Source organism: Felis catus, chromosome A3 (genome assembly GCF_018350175.1).
Source record: "Felis catus isolate Fca126 chromosome A3, F.catus_Fca126_mat1.0, whole genome shotgun sequence".
Lineage (NCBI taxonomy): Eukaryota > Metazoa > Chordata > Mammalia > Carnivora > Felidae > Felis > Felis catus.
In genome coordinates, this window is record NC_058370.1 from 544,015 (window position 1) to 561,516 (window position 17,502).

Genomic DNA, 17,502 nt, shown 5'->3' on the forward strand with positions numbered 1-17,502 from the left:
CCGGCGCCCCAGGCGGCTTGTTTCCCGCTCCTTCGCCCCTTCCCCGGGGGCCGCACCCGCGCGGGACGCACGACGCGGCGGGAAGGACCCCGCGCGCCCAGCCGCCGGCGCTCCTAAGTTGGCCGAACCCAAGCCCCCGGGGGCGGGGGCCGTCGCGTGGCCCGCGCCCCGAGGTGCCCCTCTCCCCGGGAGCGCCGAGGTCCCCCGACGGCGCGAGCGCGCGGCCACAGGCCCTCTCCAGCCGCGCGCCCCAGCGCCGCCGCGACAGCGCTTTCTCTCCGCACCGCGCGAGGTCCGCACCGCCTCCTGAGCAGGCGGGGAAGTCGCGAAGTTTGCGAGACGCGCGCGGCGGGACTGCGCATCGGGTCGTGGGGACAGCCTGTGGCCCGGGGACCCGCGCGCCCCCGAGGAAGGGGCGCGTGGGCCGCGCCGGGGAGGAAGGGGCGGGAGGGGGGGGGCCCTAGTCCCCGAGCCCCATCTCCCGCCGCGGTGCTCGGCCCGCCGCTCTGCCCCCCGCGGGCACCCGCACCGGCGCTCCGAGACCCCCACGCCGCGCCGCCCCCGCCCCCCGCCAACCCAGGGGAGGGGGCTTCCCACAATGCCCAGCGAGCTCCAGCCCGCACTTCCGCTGTCCGGCCGCCCACGGGGCGGGCGGGGGGGGCCCGGAGGAGCCGACCCCCGCCGCGGCCCCCTCCCGCCCCGCGGCGCCGAGCCCGGGGCCCAGCGAGGGGCGGGGCCGGCGGCCGGGCCGGCGGGGGCGGGGCCCGGGGCGGTGGCCGCGGCCCGGGCGCCGCTCGGGCCAATCAGCAGCGGCCGGGCGCGCGCCGGGGGGCGGGGTCAGGGTCCGCAGGCGGGGCGCGCGCGCGGGCGGCGGGGGCCGCGGGGTTGGAGCGGGCGCGGGGGCGCGCGCCGGCCTGACGGACGGACGGACGGACAGACGGACGGAGCAGCCGAGGCGAGCGCGCAGCTCGGACCCGCCCGGACGCAGCGCTCGCCTGGCGGCGGCGGCGATCACCGGCGCCGGTCCGGCGGCCGCGGCGCCCGCCCTCGCCCGCGCCCCATGGGGTCACAGGTAAGCGGCGCCGGCTCATTGTCCGCGCGGCCGGGCCGGCGCATCGCGGCCGGGCCCGGCCAGGGCCGCTCCGAGGCCGGGCAGCTCCGAGCCGGGGCGCGCCCCCGCCGCCTGCTGCCCCGCGCCCCACTGCGCCCCGCCCCGCGGGGGCGCCCTCCTGGCGGCGATCGGCGCGCCCCGGCTGCGGCTTCGGGGGCGGCGGCGGCGACCCAGCCCGGCCCCCGCCGATCCTGAAGCTCGGGCGGCTCGGGGCGGGGCGGGCGGGGGCGGTGCGGGGTCCCCGCGGGGCTGCGCGCGGAGGCGGCGGCGGCGGCGGCGGCAGCGGCGGCGGCGGCGGCGGGGCTGCCCGGCGCCCCTCGCCCTCCGCGCCTCCTGCCGCTGCCGCCGCGATCCCTCCCCCGTCACCTCCAAAAGGGGAATTTTCCAGCTGGTAATTTCTGCTGCGTCAACGCCCGGCCCCAGGAGGCAGCCCAGGGGCGTCCTGGCGCCCCCCGCCCGCGCCGTCCCGCGCGCCCCCCGCCCGCGCCGCCGAGCCGCACCCGGACCCGCCCGCGCCGAGTTTGCCAAGAGTCGGAACTGCGGGAGGTGGGCGCAGGCGGGTCCCCGCGCCCCACCAGGCCTTTGGGGTCATTGTCTCCCCCTGACGCCGGCCACCGGCCTCGTCTCCATTTTAATTGCTGGATGAACCAGGGCGCAGGGGCCTCGGGGCCGGGTGGCCAGAGGAGCGCGGAGGAGACGGGGCGCGCGGAGCGGCCAGGGGCGCGCGGAGCGGACGGGGCGCGCGGAGGGAGCCGGGTCCGCCGCGAGCGGTGTCTTTGTTTCTCCGTAAATAGACATGTCAGTTTCACAGGGTAGCACGAGTCACTGTCTGACAACTCAATCCGATGGCAAATGGGGAATTTTCTGCGCCAGGAGGAGGGCTGTGGCTAGTTGGGGTTCCCCTGGCCCCGGTAACAAATTTATTATTTGTAGGTGTAACGGACCGCGCACAATAGGGCTGGACCGAGGAGCCTGGGTACAAGCCCAAAGGGGTAAAGAACAGATATTTTCTGACACCGAGAAATATAAACAAAAGAAAGTTTGACTGAGATTCACGGCGAATTTCCTCGCGCCTTCCGGGCTACAATCTCAGCTACGCATTTGTGGAGGATTACGGTGGCAAGATTGTTATCAGCATTGTTTAAAGAAATGCTAATTAGGCAACGCGTTTTGCAAACTGCTGGGCGAGGACACCTGTGCGCGGAGTGCTCGCGTGCAGCTTAATCGGGTCAGTTGTAGAATCTTTCCTGTTGGATTTATTATCAAAGCTAACTTTCCGTGTGGGTAACAGACTTGTGGATTCACTGTGTGGCTGGCCCGCTCGCTGCCTGTACAAGGCAATATTTCCACTCTGCAGGAATGGAAAATAGCTCGTTCCTCAGAAAGAAATTTAGAGGAGGGTTTTTCACATGAATAATGAAGTAAACAGTAGTATTTTATCATAATGGAGTCCTTTCATTTGGTTTATTTTATGGTAGTTTTAGATATTTTGCACTGAAAACTGTGGGGTGCCTTGTTATTCCAGAAAGAATTAAGTGAATGATAGGCATGCTGAGGCAGAAGTTACTGAGATCTAAGCCCTGTGTCCCCTATAAAGTTAGTTGTCATCTTCATATTCTCTGCTGAAGGAGGGACGGGGGTGGTTATTGTGAGTTTTCTTTAGAAGATAGTGGAAGGTCCTCACTTTGGGCCTTTCCTGGAGACCAGCCTTAGGGAAGGCATTTTATTAAGCCCCTCGTTGACATCATCTTGGATATAAGAGTTTCGTTTTGATGAGACCATTTCTGTTCAGGTTTGCCTGTTTTCTCTCTGAAAACGCCTCGTTCCTGTGCTCAGACCCCGGTGATGTCCGCCTTCTGGGCTCAGGTGACTGCCGCCTAGAGGGGCACCACCCTCTTTGACGCTCTGTGTCCCCACTCAGTTATCCAGGGCCCGGTGATGCCCTCGTCCCGGTGACACCCGTGCTCCTCCGTCACGCATGAGCACAGAAAGGGCAACGCAGACCCTGGAAAGGGCAAGATCACTCCTGGTTTAGAGGAAATGCTTAGGCCCGACGCCCTTTCGCTGTCAGAGGGTGTGTTATTTACAAACATGTTACACGAAATTAACTTTTAAGAGAGCGAACTTTCCAACGTTATCCGTATATGGGGCTTTTCAAATTAAAAGAAATTGGGCCACACTGTCCCTGTGGTATGTGTTTCTGGGACAGCTGTGTGGCCCTCCTGCTTTGTTCTCTACCAGAGGTCTTAGACCGGCCTGTACGAGCTGAGGAGACCCACTTAGTGCACGGTGCTTAGAAGAGCGCCCGGTCACCTGAGCTAATTCCTTCCTTTGCTGACACGTCATGTGCCCAGGTGCCTTCTTGGCTGCTGTGTTAAGGTGAGGGGAAGGTTCTAGAAGCCTCCGTCCCTCCTGTCCTCCTCACACCTTGCAGCACAGCACCTGCCACGGCAGTCCATTCTGGGAGTTGGCATACCTTCCTGACCCATGTTCTCATAAAAATATAGGCTTTTGGGGCGCCTGGGGGGCTCAGTCAGTTAAGCGTCTGACGTCAGCTCAGGTCATGATCTTACCGTTCGTGGGTTTGAGCCCCGGGTCGGGGTCTGTGCTGACAGCCCAGAGCCTTGAGCCTGCTTCGGATTTTGTGTCTCCCTTTCTCTCTCTGCCCCTCCCCCCATTGATTCTCATTCCCTCTCTCTCTCTCTCTCTCTCTCTCTCTCTCTCTCTTTCTGTCTCAAAAATAAATAAACATTAAAAAAATGCATAGACTTTTTATTTCCTCTGACCTAACGTAATTTACCTTAAAGTCTGTTGAGTGATGGCACATTGCCCAGAATTCCCCTGTGTATCTGTCCCCTCCCCTGATAAAACATTGCTACCAGTTTCCTTTAGTGGGCTGGCTGCTAAGAATGAGTGGATGATTAAAAATCTCTGTTGAGGCCACAAGGCTGATTTAAGCGTTTGAAATACTGTGTCATCCTGATTGTGGTTCTGATGCCTTCGGCCCCCAGCTCTGGCTGTGCGTGGCCTGTATGGCTGGGCCTCACGCCATGAGGTTAGGGAAGGGTTCCCTCTTTTCTGCCATTCCGGCCTGAACACTTTGCGTCTTACATGTGCAGACCCAGGCTTTGTGTTCTGGTTTGCTAGTGATGGCAGAATGTGGCCTGGGATGTTATTTGTAGATGAAAAAGTCATAGAAAACAGAGATAACCTTTCCTAACAAACTAGAAAGTTTTTCTGTTAAAGGGTAAAGAGAAACCAGGCCAGTTAAATTTGATCCTAGTATGATTTATGCAAAGTTTTCTGTTAAATTTCTTATCAATAATGCTATTTAAGTCATATTCAGATTTAAAAATTACTGAGTATTTTAAAACATCATTATTTGGACTTAAAACTCGCTAAGGTAGGTATTTTAGACTAGAAAAGTGAGAAATAATGTTCACGCAGTTTTGAACTTTGTGTGTTGACAGGTGTGCTTTTGAGTCACATTAGAGAGACACTCCCAAAGTTTTTTCTTTTTTTTAATGTTTACTTATTTATTTTGAGAGAGAGAGATTGGGAGTGGGAGGGGCAGAGAGAGAGGGAGACAGAAAATCCCAAGCAGGCTCCAGGCTCTGACCTGTCAGCACACAGCCTGACTCGGGGCTTGAACCCATGAATCTGTGAGATCGTGAGCTGAGCTGAAACCGGGAGTCTGATGCTGGACGTACTGAGCCACCCAAGTGCCCCTGGCCCTGTTTGAATCTTAAAAACGTTTCTTTTCTCATCCCATCCCATTTAAAGTAGTAAAACTTCTTTTTTTTTTTTTTTAAATGTTTACTTATTTTTGAGAGAGACAGTAACAGAGCATGAGGAGGGGAGGGACAGAGATAGAGGGAGACACAATCTGAGCCAGGCTCCGAGCCTGATGCGGGGCTCGAACTCACAAGCTGTGACCTAAGCTGAAGTCAGATGCTTAACCGACTGAGCCACCCAGGTGCCCCGAAAGTAGTAAAGCTTCTGAGTGCCATTATCCTTTTATTTCAGAAGCTTTAAGTCAGCTTAGGAAATTTTGAGAGAAGCAGAAATTACTCAGTTTCATTTAGAGACAGAGAACACGCTGGTACAGAAGGTAGCAGCTGGCCCAGGGTCACCCACAGGTTCACGGGCACACAGGCCCTCCTCAAACGGCAGACCGGCTGCAGGCCTGGTGGTGGCCCCGTGCCCCACGAGGAGCCTGCCCACACCTTGTCGGGTCAGACGCTCCCCTTCCCGGTGGGTCTGATGCATAGACCCACCCCGCATGCCCTCGTTGCCCCGGGAGGGGGTGGGGCGCTGGGGCCCGGCAGGTGCCGCCTCAGGCCCTGGGGTTGAGTGTCTCTGGCTCCCTGCCCTCCTGCTTCTCCACGTGTGTGCAGGGAGGTCGGCGCCGCCCGGTGTTTCCCAGATGGCGTGTTTGGGTCTGGGCCCTGGACCCTGGAGGCTGCGGGTCTGGGCGGGCCTGAGCCCAGGGTCGGTGGCCGGAGTCCCAGGGCTCCCAGGTGGAGGCCTTGTGCGTTCTCCTCCTGCTGCCAGAGAGCTCCTTGGTATGCGGGCCGCTTCCCGCGCAGCCTCCGGCGGACGGCAGGATATTTGCAGCGCCTTGGGACTCTGGGGACTCAGCCGGGTGCCCCTTCCCTCCCAGGCGCCCTGCCCTCCGGGCCCTGCGGTGGCGGCTGGTGCGAGCTCTTCATGCTCCCCGTTTGGGTGCCTCTCCGTCCTGCTTCCTCCATCCGCTTCTGAGTCGTTAGAGGTGGCACTTTTCCTGGGCGACCTTCTGAGATGAGAGAGAGTTGGGGATGTGAGTCCTTGCAGACTGGACTCGCAGTTGCTGAGCGCTTGGGGCCGGCCGCAGGGTGTTTTCTGTAACCACGCAGAGGTGCCTGTGCTGTGATTATTTGTCAAGAGAGCCCGAAGGAGTCAGGACGTGGAAGGGCGCACGGGTGGGCACTGGACAAGGCCCTCGCCTGAAGCCAGGGGGACGTTTCTGAGTCATGTCGCCCCGTGCGGTTCGGTAATTCCGCTCAGCTTGTCACAGACTACCTTTCCGTTTTTGCTCTTGGTCGTACGTGGGCAACTTTGGAAGTGGAAGTTTACAGGCCTTTCCATGGGGATGTGTTGGTTTTCCATCGCCTGTGGCGATACAGAAACACGTTTCTGTATCGTTTCGTTGTTTTTGTTTCGTTTTGTGTGAAGGCTTTTTTTCCTCCAACCTCAGAGTAGCTTGAAGAACTTTTCAGAGCTCCTTAGCAGACACTGTGCACTGGGGCAGTAACCACACATCTGTGTGGCCCACTGGGAGGCCGAACAAAGTGATTTTTAATACTGAGTAGGCTCGGCTTTCTCATTTTCTTTTCTTGTTTTGGCAGAATGAGACCAGAACAAGGAGTGAAAACGTGACACTGTCTTTGGGCGCCCCTTTGAATTAAAGTTGGCGGAGCATTCAACTCTTCATCTTGGGGTCGTGAGTTCGAGCCCCATGTTGGGTGTAGAGGCTACTTAAATGAGTAAATACACTTAAGAAAAAGAGAGAGAGAAAAGTTGGTTTGACTCTTGCCCGCTGAACTTGGTTGGGCAACGTAGTGAACATCTGAGGAGTGGATAGGTGGTCTTCTGAACCTGTTGGCATCTCCTCTGCTCTGGCTTCCGGACTGCTGGTGCTGCTTTGCTGTCTTCGGCACGGTGGAGACCCAGCTGGCCTTGCTGATGGGGCAGAGGGCGGCTGGCAAGGTTGCCCGCAGTACTACAGAGTTCTCCCGATGGAGAGAGCCACGAGTATTTCCAAGGTGTGTGTGTGCACTCGGGGCCCGAGGAGCAGGTTGGGAAGGGGTCAGCACTGAGAAGCACGCCTTCACTGTGTCCAGCACAGAGGTCGGGGGCTCGGTCAGAGGCCAGATGTGTCTTGCTGTCTTCTCTCCTGGGACCAGTAGGCATGCCGTCCTTGCGCAGGGAGAGCGGACGGAGCACCAGCACGGCAGCCTCCCGGTGCACTGCCCACACCTGCTCAAGATCATTCACAATCCTCTTGCTTTTTACTTAAGCCGATATTTGTCTTGTTTTAAGCAAGAATATCCACGAAATCGTGCGTTTGATGTCGGTTACCCTTTTTGGGTGCCCACTAAAGCGAGCACGTGACTCTCAGTGCAGACACAGATTTGCCCAGGAGCTGTTCTGGAGCTGCCCTTGGTGTTGCTGTGGTGTGCGGGCCACCCCTGGGGGTCCACCCTTCTCTGCACAGCTGCCTTCCGCTCTGTGCCTCCAGAGCAGCCCACACACCACACCTCACTCGTCACTCAGAAGAGCGCGTGCTGCGCTCTCCCCTTGTCTCCACCCACAGCCCACGGGAAAGGTCCGGTGCTTCCACCCAGTGGCAGGGGCAAGGGCCACTGAGCTGTTGAACGGCCACCCCTGCCTGGGTTCTGGGTTCTGAACGCCGGCACCTTTGCCGCGTGGCTTTCCTGGGTGAAGGGGCGGACTGTATGGATGGGGTGGGTGCTGGCGCATGGGACACACAGGAGGTGCGGAACCACTCACGCCCCATCTCAGACGGCCTTTGTGATCATCTGACTGGGAGCAGTACTCTAAGTTAGGTTGCTGTTGTATGAGTTTCTGGGACTGTCGTGACAAAACACCACAGACCTGGTTTCTACACAATGGAGATTCATTCTCTCATGGTTCTGGAGACCAGGAGCCCCAAATCAGAATGTGCGCGGGGCCACACTGTCTGCAAAGGCTGCAGGGGAGGACCCATCTGTTGGCAATCCTGGGTGCTCCTTGGCCTCTGGATGCATCATGCCAGTCTCTTCTGTGTGTTCTCATGGTCTCCTCCCCTTTGTGTCTAGATTTCCTTCTTACTTTGTTTTATTAATTTTTTGTTAAAATTTTGTAATGTTTATTTATTTTTGAGACACGGAGAGAGAACAAGCTGGGGAGGGGCAGAAAGAGAGGGGAACGGAGGGTCCCAAGCAGGTTCTGCGCTGTCAGCACCGAGCCCCACGTAGGGATCAAACTCACAAACTGTGAGATCATGACTTGAGCCGAAGTCGGATGCTTAACTAGCTGAGCCCCTTAAAATTTTTTTTTTAAGTAATCTGTATACCCAACTTGGGGCTTGAACTCATGACCCCGAGACCAAGAGTCACATGCCCCTCCAACTGAGCCTGCCAGCTACTCCTGAATTTCCTTATTCTTTTAAAACAATTTTTTAATATTTTTTTAATGTTTTATTTATTTCTGAGAGGGGGGAGGGGCAGAGAGAGGGAGACACAGAATCCGAAGCAGGCTCCAGGCTCTGAGCTGTCAGCACAGAGCCCGACATGGGGCTTAACCCACGAACCACGAGCCAAAGTCATACTTAACTGACTGAGCCACCCAGGCACCCTGGGATTTCCTTATTCTTGAGAGGGCATCAGTTACATTGAATCAACATCTGCTATGATGACCTCACCTTAACTTGATTAGATCTGCAAAGACCCTGTTTCCAAACAAGGTCACATTCACAGGACTGGGCGGGGGGAGGGGGGGGGTTAGGCCTGAACGTGTGGGATGTGATTTACCGTAGCTTGTATTTGCACATTTGCACGTGTGCTTCTCAATCCTGCGTTAGTGAAGGTTCTCCGGTCACCAGGCATCACCTCTCCAGCCGCTGATTCCCGGATGGCACAGCAGAGGTGGCCTGTGCAGCAGGCCCAGCCCCATGCCTGCCACATGCAGGGCTCTCAGCTGCCAGCAAGGCCCTTGCTTTGCTGAAGTGCATGTCCTGAAGGGGAGGTGACAAAGACAGACAGACGGGCCTCTGAGACACAGATGGTGACCCCCTTCCCCGGACAGGTGCCCGGGGAGGCTACCGGGACCAGGTTCTGCGTGGTGGTGAGTAGGGCGGAGTGAAGGGTACTCAGTGGGGCTGGGGGTGGGGGGTACTCTGCTGCTGCTGCAGAGAAAGTGCTGGATGCACGTGTGCCCTGTGTGTGCCCCAGTGGATGCACGTGTGCCCGGTGTGTGCCCTGTGGATGCACGTGTGCCCGGTGTGTGCCCTGTGGATGCACGTATGCCCTGTGTGTGCCCTGATGGACACACGTGTGCCCTGTGTGTGCCCCAATGGATGCACGTGTGCCCTGTGTGTGCCCCGATGGACGCATGTGTGGCCTGTGTGTGCCCTGCGGAAGCACGTGTGCCCTGTTTGTGCCCTGCGGATGCACATGTGCCCTGTGTGTGCCCCGGTGGATGCACGTGTGCCCTGTGTGTGCCCCGATGGGTGCACGTGTGCCCTGTGTGTGCCCTGGTAGATGCACATGTGCCCTGTGTGTGCCCCGATGGACGCACGTGTGCCCTGTGTGTGCCCCGATGGATGCACGTGTGCCCTGTGGATACACATGTGCCCTGTGTGTGCCCTGCGGATGCATGTGTGCCCTGTGTGTGCCCCGGTGGACGCAGGTGTGCCCTGTGTGTGCCCCAATGGATGTACATGTGCCCTGTGTGTGCCCTGATGGGTGCACGTGTGCCCTGTGTGTGCCCCGATGGGTGCACGTGTGCCCTGTGTGTGCCCCGGTGGATGCACGTGTGCCCTGTGTGTGCCCCGGTGGATGCACATGTGCCCTGCGGACACACGTGTGCCCTGCGTATGCCCTGCAGAAGCACGTTTGCCCTGTGTGTGCCCCAATGGATGCACGTGTGCCCTGTGTGTGCCCCAATGGATGCACGTGTGCCCTGTGTGTGCCCCGATGGACACACGTGTGGCCTGTGTGTGCCCCGGTGGATGCACGTGTGCCCTGTGTGTGCCCTGCAGAAGTACGTGTGGCCTGTGTGTGCCCTGCAGAAGCATGTGTGCCCTGTGTGTGCCTTGTGGATGCACGTGTGCCCTGTGTGTGCCCTGTGGAAGCACGTCTGCCCTGTGTGTGCCCCGATGGGTGCACGTGTGCCCTGTGTGTGCCCTGCAGAAGCACGTGTGGCCTGTGTGTGCCCTGCAGAAGCATGTGTGCCCTGTGAGTGCCCTGTGGAAGCACGTCTGCCCTGTGTGTGCCCCGATGGGTGCACGTGTGCCCTGTGTGTGCCCTGAGGACGCATGTGTGCCCTGTGTGTGCCCTGCGGATGCATGTGTGCCCTGTGTGTGCCCCGGTGGACGCACGTGTGCCTTGTGTGTGTCCCGGTGGATGCACGTGTGCCCTGTGTGTGCCCTGTGGATGCACGTGTGCCCTGTGTGTGCCCCGGTGGATGCACGTGTGCCCTGTGTGTGCCCTGATGGGTGCACGTGTGCCCTGTGTGTGCCCCGATGGACACACGTGTGGCCTGTGTGTGCCCCGGTGGATGCACGTGTGCCCTGTGTGTGCCCTGCAGAAGTATGTGTGGCCTGTGTGTGCCCTGCAAAAGCATGTGTGCCCTGTGTGTGCCCTGATGGGTGCACGTGTGCCCTGTGTGTGCCCTGTGGAAGCACGTCTGCCCTGTGTGTGCCCCGATGGGTGCACGTGTGCCCTGTGTGTGCCCTGCAGAAGCACGTGTGGCCTGTGTGTGCCCTGCAGAAGCATGTGTGCCCTGTGTGTGCCCTGTGGATGCACGTGTGCCCTTTGTGTGCCCCGATGGATGCACATGTGCCCTGTGTGTGCCCTGTGGAAGCACGTCTGCCCTGTGTGTGCCCCGATGGGTGCACGTGTGCCCTGTGTGTGCCCTAAGGACGCATGTGTGCCCTGTGTGTGCCCTGCGGATGCATGTGTGCCCTGTGTGTGCCCCGGTGGACCCATGTGTGCCTTGTGTGTGCCCCGGTGGATGCACGTGTGCCCTGTGTGTGCCCTGTGTGTGCCCTGTGGATGCACGTGTGCCCTGTGTGTGCCCCAGTGGACGCACGTGTGCCCTGTGTGTGCCCTGTGGAAGCACGTGTGCCCTGTGTGTGCCCTGATGGGTGCCCGTGTGCCCTGTGTGTGCCCTGCGGATGCACGTGTGCCCTGTGTGTGCCCCGGTGGATGCATGTGTGCCCTGTGTGCCCCAATGGACGCACGTGTGCCCTGGGTGTGCCCTGCGGATGCACGTGTGCCCAGCTGCCCCACCAGGTCATAGCCAGGCAGTGAGTGAGGCTGGTGGCACCGTTTCAGGATGGGTTTAGCGCTTCCCGTAAGATACACGGGAAAGCGAAGGAGCAGCTGTTGAAACGCAGTCTTTGAAATGGAGAAAACTCCGTCTTGTGCTAAAGAAAACGTGGAGCTGAGGGCATCGTCGTGCCCTGAAGTGGCGGGGTCTGCGACGCTAAGCGTGTAGTGGCCGTGAGAGCAGGAGTGTTGCGGGGACGTGGACGAGGCCGTTGTGGTTTAGTGGGGTACGGTCCACACTCACAAAGGCGCGGTCCCTCGAACACTGACCCTGCGCTCGCCAGGAGGTTCGGAGGTCGTTTAATGAGCCAGGAGCTTCGCTCGCCAGGCGGGCCGCTGGGGGGTGGTTGCTGCTGTCACTTCTGTTCATACTCGCTCGCGGTCCCCTGTGAGTGACGACCCGGAGAAGAGGGCCTGTGCCTGTGCAGCCCCAGAGCCGCGGCCTGCGGGTCCCATAGCACCTTAGAGTCTGTCTGCGTCTGCATCGCGGGATCACTTATTCTCCCTAAACTACAAGCTGTGTGGGCCCCACCGCCTGATTCTTACTGACCCGGGGCGTTTTCGAACATGCACAGAACTGGCGAAAACGTCCTTGTCACGTAGCCACACTGGTTCCCATTTCGCTGGTGTCCCTCAGCGTCTTGCTGTGGGCCGCGGGCTGGGTGGGGTTAGGGTGCTCTGCGGACCCTGTTTCCCTGTAAGGGCTGTGCTGTGGGGCGGCCGTGCCGGCCTGGATCCGGGTTCCCCTCGGGCTGTTGTGTGTTCGCTGTCGGTGGCTTCGATGGCACTTGCGGTGGTGCCTCGGGGACCTCATTCACGTTTATCTTATACCGTTTGTTGGTTGAAGATCGGAGCTGTTGCTGTAGCTGCTTGCACCTGTGACCTTAAGGAGCCCCCCACTGGCCCCCGGGAGGGTCTGGGACCAGGCGCAAGGGGCCGTGTGCATCGTGCGGAGCGTCTGCAGGAATGATGTCCACATCGGAGGCTCAACTCATCATATCTTAAAGCCCAGTAGTTTTTACGTTTTGGTGACTGCTTTTTTTTTTTTAATTAAAAAATTTAAAATATTTATTTATTTTTGAGAGAGAGAGACAGAGTGGGAGCAGGGGAGGGGCAGAGAGAGAGGGAGACACAGAATCCGAAGCAGGCTCCAGGCTCTGAGCTGTCAGCACAGAGCCCGAGGCGCGGCTCGAACCCACAAACCATGAGATCATGACCTGAGCTGAAGTCAGACGCTTAACCCACTGAGCCACCCAGGCACCCCTGGTGTCTGCTTTTAAAAACACGTGTGCTTTTGGGGCTCCGAGTTTGGAATTTTCCTGTTAGTGAGAAAGTTCTCCGTCAGCGGGTTGTCTCCAGGCCTCAGTTTGCCATTTGCAGGCCTTTCCTTTTGAATGTTTTAACGTGTGCTTCTCAGCTTGTTTGGAGCCGCGTGCTGTTTTTGCCTTAGTTTTCTTCCCAGATAAATGGTTTTTGCCCACAGCCGACACCGGGTCCGAAGAGGAAGAGCTGGCCCGCCAGAGCCACGGGCGTGGACGAAGTCAGTGTGTGGCCGAGCCACGTGGGCTTGGTTCTCAAACTCCGGTCTCGTGAAGAAAACGTGGGGATTTTGGCGGAGCGGGGGGAGCACAGGGGGTGGGTTCACCCGTCGCTGTTCACGTGCTGCTTCTCAAGTGCTGTGAAGACGCGAAGGCCACAGCTTGGGTCCTGTGGCCTCTCTCCTCTGACACCAGCAGGCTTGGGGTCTGACGGGGCCTGGGGACGGCGGACGGCTCGCCCCTCGTGCTTGCAGGCCAGCGTGTGTGTCCTGCCACTCGTGTCATCCTGCTCAAGATCGTGGTGACAGACGTCACTTAGCTGCTTGCCCTCTGTCCCGGACTGTCAGTCAGTGAAAGATGTCACCGCGTGTAAGGGAGCCGGCGAGGTGGTGGCACACGCCATCCCCTCTGTGTGAGCACAGAGGGAAATACTAGCAGGGAAGGTGACAGCTGTGCGGCCAGAGGGCTCACGGCCCAAGGAGGGTTTCCTTTTGTTCCTTCGAAGTCAGGCTTGGGGTCCCAGGGCTTTGGCAGCCACTCCATGCCAGGCGGTCGGGGGTGGGGGGGGCGGCAGGAGGGAGAAGTGTGTGTTCTCCTCCGGGGGGACCCTGCCCCATGGTGCTTGGAAGGTCCTAGAGGAGTCCGTGGCTCACATTGGCCCAGTTCTGGGGGCCAAGGAGGCAGACCGTCCTCGGTCCTGGTGGAAGGATCTGTGAAAGTCCCGCCCGGGCTCCGCGGGGGCTCTCCCAGCCCAGGTGGGAGGGAAGAAAGGGAAACATGGGTTTCTCTCATATTTATGCTGCGTTCCTCCTCTGCAACGTTAATTTCGAATGGTTTCATCCTGCCCCATGCAAGTGTTTGGTCTTTTGAGTTTTATAAATGAGCAACTTGCCAAGGGGGGGGGGGGCGGGGATCTGAGCAGACGTCTTAGGGTCTGTGGTCCCAGCTGTCCCTTCTTTCCGTCAGTTTATTTGTTGTAAACTCCTGAGCACCAACATGAACAACCTCTCATTGTTCCTCTGAGTTGGGCCTTGTTCAGATTTAACGTCATGGTTTCCTTGGCTGCTTGGGCATTTGAGTAGTTTCTTACATCGTGGTGTTATAAGTGGCACTAGCAACATCTTTGAGCAAGTTAGCATTTGGGGTCATTTCCTTGGGGTAGAATTTCCCAAAAGTAGAATTACTGGCCAAAGACGTGTGTTTTGTCTCACCGTGTGCTGCAGGCTGTGTTCCGGAAGGACCCGTGGCCTACAGTTCTCTGGTTGCACGTGACCACCGTCATTGGGTTTTTGTGAATTCGTGTTCATCTTTTCAGCTTCATTCATGCAGATTTTTTCTTGGAAATCTTTTCTCAGAGTCTAGTATGTTTCACCAGGTTTCTTCTAGGCTTTGCCCAGACACCTTTACAGTTTTAGCATTAAGTCACGGGGTTCACTTTGAGGCTGGCTGTGGGGCTCACCTAGCACCCCAGCCAAGACCGTCCTCAAGTTGTCACCCGCCTCGGGACCCTCTGTAGCAGGCCTGGGGATAGGTATGCGGGGCGGGCTTGGTGACGAAGGTAGATGATGGCTGGCCTGTGTGGCTCATTCCCGAGGGCTTTGTCATACAGGGGTACCTGGCACCCCTGACCCCATGCTGTAAGGGCAGGACCCCGCCCGCCCACTGGCTGCCCAGAGAGACAGCACCTCCCGTGCCTGCTTCCTGCAGCTGTGGTCACTGCCGGCAGGGCAGACCTGGAGACCCCTCGTGTCTCTGCCACGTGCCCCACAGCCCTGAGTGGCCCCTGGTAAGTTCCCCTTGAGACCCAGGTCTTTCCTTGTGAATCGGGAGTTTCATTTCTTACCGTGCCTTGGGGCTGGTCCCAGCCCAGCACTTGACAGAGGGGCTTTCCCTGGGAGAGGCCATCTCCCTTACGTGTAGAGACGGGGCACAGGATGCCTGAAACCTCCCCTCCTCCCCCCAGTCCCAGCTCAGACCCTGCCCCTCCCACAGGGCTTCTGCACCATGGCCCCGGACTCCTGGTGGGTCCAAGTGGCCCCCATGCTGGTGCCCACTGCTGGCCAGGGCGGCCCCGCCTTGACCTCCTGCCTTCATCACATGCCCCTGCCTTGGGCCCCTGCAGCCTGGCCTGTGCCCCCAGTTGGGCTCGGCTGGCCACTGATGGGGTTGCCAGGGACCAGGGTGATCTCTTTGTTGACGGCTCCGGGACTGGCTGTGTTGTTGATGTCCCTGTGAGTTAGGGAAGCTGAGCCATCGCTGGGGGCCGAGCGGTCCTGGCTGCAGCTGCCCACCTGGTCTGCTTCCTGTTCTGGCGATGACCCTTCAGTCAGCAGCTGCCTGTGCGTCCTTCAGTCCGTCGCGTATTCAGCATGTAACGAGTGTTTACCTGGGAAAGGCCTGTGCTGTCTGCTGCTAGTCTCAAAAGGTGACGGAGACGTGGCGATGATCGATGCTTGTGCCCTGCTCAGGGTGGTCCTGGCCCAGCTGGCCCAGCTTCGCATGCAGCACCTTTTTTTAAAGCCTGTTTATTTATTTTGAGAGAGAGAAAGTGCATGGTGGGGGAGGGGCAGAGAGCGAGGGAGAGAAAATCCCCAGCAGGCTCTAGGCTTTCAGCTCAGAGCCTGACTCGGGGCTCGAACCCACGAACTGTGAGATCGCGATCTGAGCTGAAATTAAGAACTGGGCGCTTCAGTGCCGGAGCCGCCGGGTACCCTGCCGGCAGTGCCTTCCGTGGACCAGAGGTGGCTCGTCTACGGCGGTTAATAGGAACGTGGCTGTGTGAACACGTGGGCTAGTACTTGATGTGAACAAACGTTGCAAAAAGTTTAAAACTGGTGTATCTGGTTCAGGGGTAGGTGGGCATTGTCTGAATTATTCTTACAACTTTCCCATAAGTTGCAAAGTGTTTCAAAATGAAAAGTTGAATACAGCGGCACAAAGGGTTTCATCCTGGTGCCGAAGAGCAAGGTGTTGCCTTTATTTCATTTCGTATTTGGAGTCTGTTCCTGTCTTGATGCAGGGAGTGCAAGTGCTCGGTTAGCATTTCAAGTCACAGCGCGTCTCAGGCTTAAAGTTCACAGAAATAGTTTTTCTGCCTCGTGAAGCTGTTCAGCTTTCTTTTTAAGAAAAAAAGTCCAGGGGCGTCTGGGTGGCTCAGTCGGTTGAGTGGCCGACCCTTGATTTCGGCTCAGGTCATGATCTCGGGTTTGTGGGGTGGATCCCCTCTCGGGCTCTGTGCTGACAGTGTGGGATTCTCTCTCTCTCCCTCTCTCTGCCCCTCCCCTGCTCGTGCTGTTTCTCTCTCTCCCTCTTAAAACAAATTAAGTTGATGTGTGGCTATTCCTAGGACTTTTATAACAAAGTACCACAAACTGGGGGCTTAAAACAACAGGAAAGTGGGGCCAGAGTTGCAGTCAGGTGTCCCAGGGCTGTGCTCCCTCCCTCTGAGGCTCTGTGGGAGGGTCCTCCCCGCCCTGTGGTTCTCAGGGCTCCAGGCCCTGCATGGGCTGTGACCCCATGGCTCTGTCTCTGCCTTCAGATGGTCTCTCTCTGTGTTTGTGTCTAGATTTCCCTTTTTTATAATGACACCAATACCATTGGGTTATGACCTCATCTCCGTAAAATCTGCAAAGACCCTGGTTCCAAATAAGGTCACATTCACAGGTGCTGGGGTTGGGGCTTCAACATGGCTGTTTCGGGGACACGACTCACCCACAACAGCAAGTGGCTGCGTCCACCCCCGTCACACGAGTGCTGTCACGTCTGGAGCCATGTCACCTGGGCACTGATGGCTTGGAGCTGGGATGTCATGGAGTGTGTGGCTGGTCGGCTGTGGCCTTGCCGTCCACTCCCCCGGATCAGGGATTTGCTGTCTCCTACTTCTACTAGTGCTTCACAGGGGACGTTTGAAAAACACTTCTTGAGTTTAGCACGTAAGATTTCAGTACTACAGGTTTAATGTGAAAAAGGCACCACAGTCATGTTGACCCGAGAGTGTGCTCAGAGATGTGTTCCTGTGCTCAGAGGCTTGTGCCCTGACTGGGGAGGAGCTCCTGGGAGCTTCCTGGAGGGGGAGGCAGCGTCTGGCAGCTGGAGGGGTTTGCCACCCCTCCTCTGTTCCATGCAGAGTTTGCCTTTGTAGACAAGGCCCGTTAAAACAGCACGTCCGTACTGCCCAGTGCCTCGTGCGTTACCCGAAGGAGCTTAGCTGCCCTTAAGACCAAGTGTGGTTTAAAGAAAAGGCATCCAGAATAGGACCCCGGTCTAGCAGGAGGTGTCTGGGGGGAGGAGCGCAAAGAGCTGACCTCTTCCCCTTTCTCTCCCCCAGCCCACAAAACAAATTCCCCCAGGCCAGCTTCCCAGCTGCGGAAGCAGAGAAACTGGAAGTCAGTCGGAGCTGCTGCACTTGCTCAGCCCTCAGGTGGATTCGGCAGGCACAGGCCCTGCCTGCTTTTGCACCGGCCTTTTTCGGAGGTCTCTCTCGAGACCCCTGACCCTGCTCGGGCCTTTTCCGTCCTCCCCCACCCCCAGGGCCCGCTCCTGTGCACCAGAACCTGAGTTAGGAGGTCCGGGGCTCCTGCTGAATCTCCCCTCCCCTTGGAGTGCCGGTCTCTGGGTCCCTGTCTTGGTGACTGCTGCCCCAGCCCTGAGGCCGAATCCTCCGCAGCTGGGCACTTGGCTGTCAGCTGGCTCCCGGCCTGTCGCCGGCACTGCCCGGGCTCTCCCTCGGACTCCAAAGGGTGGTGCCCTCACCACCTCT

At 58.4% G+C, this 17,502-nt stretch overlaps 1 protein-coding gene across 4 annotated transcripts in view; it reads left to right on the forward strand.

The window, feature by feature from the left end:
• Window positions 1–853: 853 nt before the first annotated feature.
• Window positions 854–17,502, forward strand: part of ZBTB46 (zinc finger and BTB domain containing 46) — a 63,712-nt gene continuing 47,063 nt past the window's right edge. For 2 of the 4 annotated variants that reach the window (XM_045053355.1, XM_045053357.1), the window contains exon 1: window positions 854–1,072. The gene's annotated coding sequence lies outside the window, so the exon portion shown is untranslated. Of the gene's footprint in view, window positions 1,073–4,977; window positions 6,916–17,502 lie in introns of those variants that run through there. The other 2 variants (XM_045053356.1, XM_006929577.5) reach the window with 2 other exon arrangements.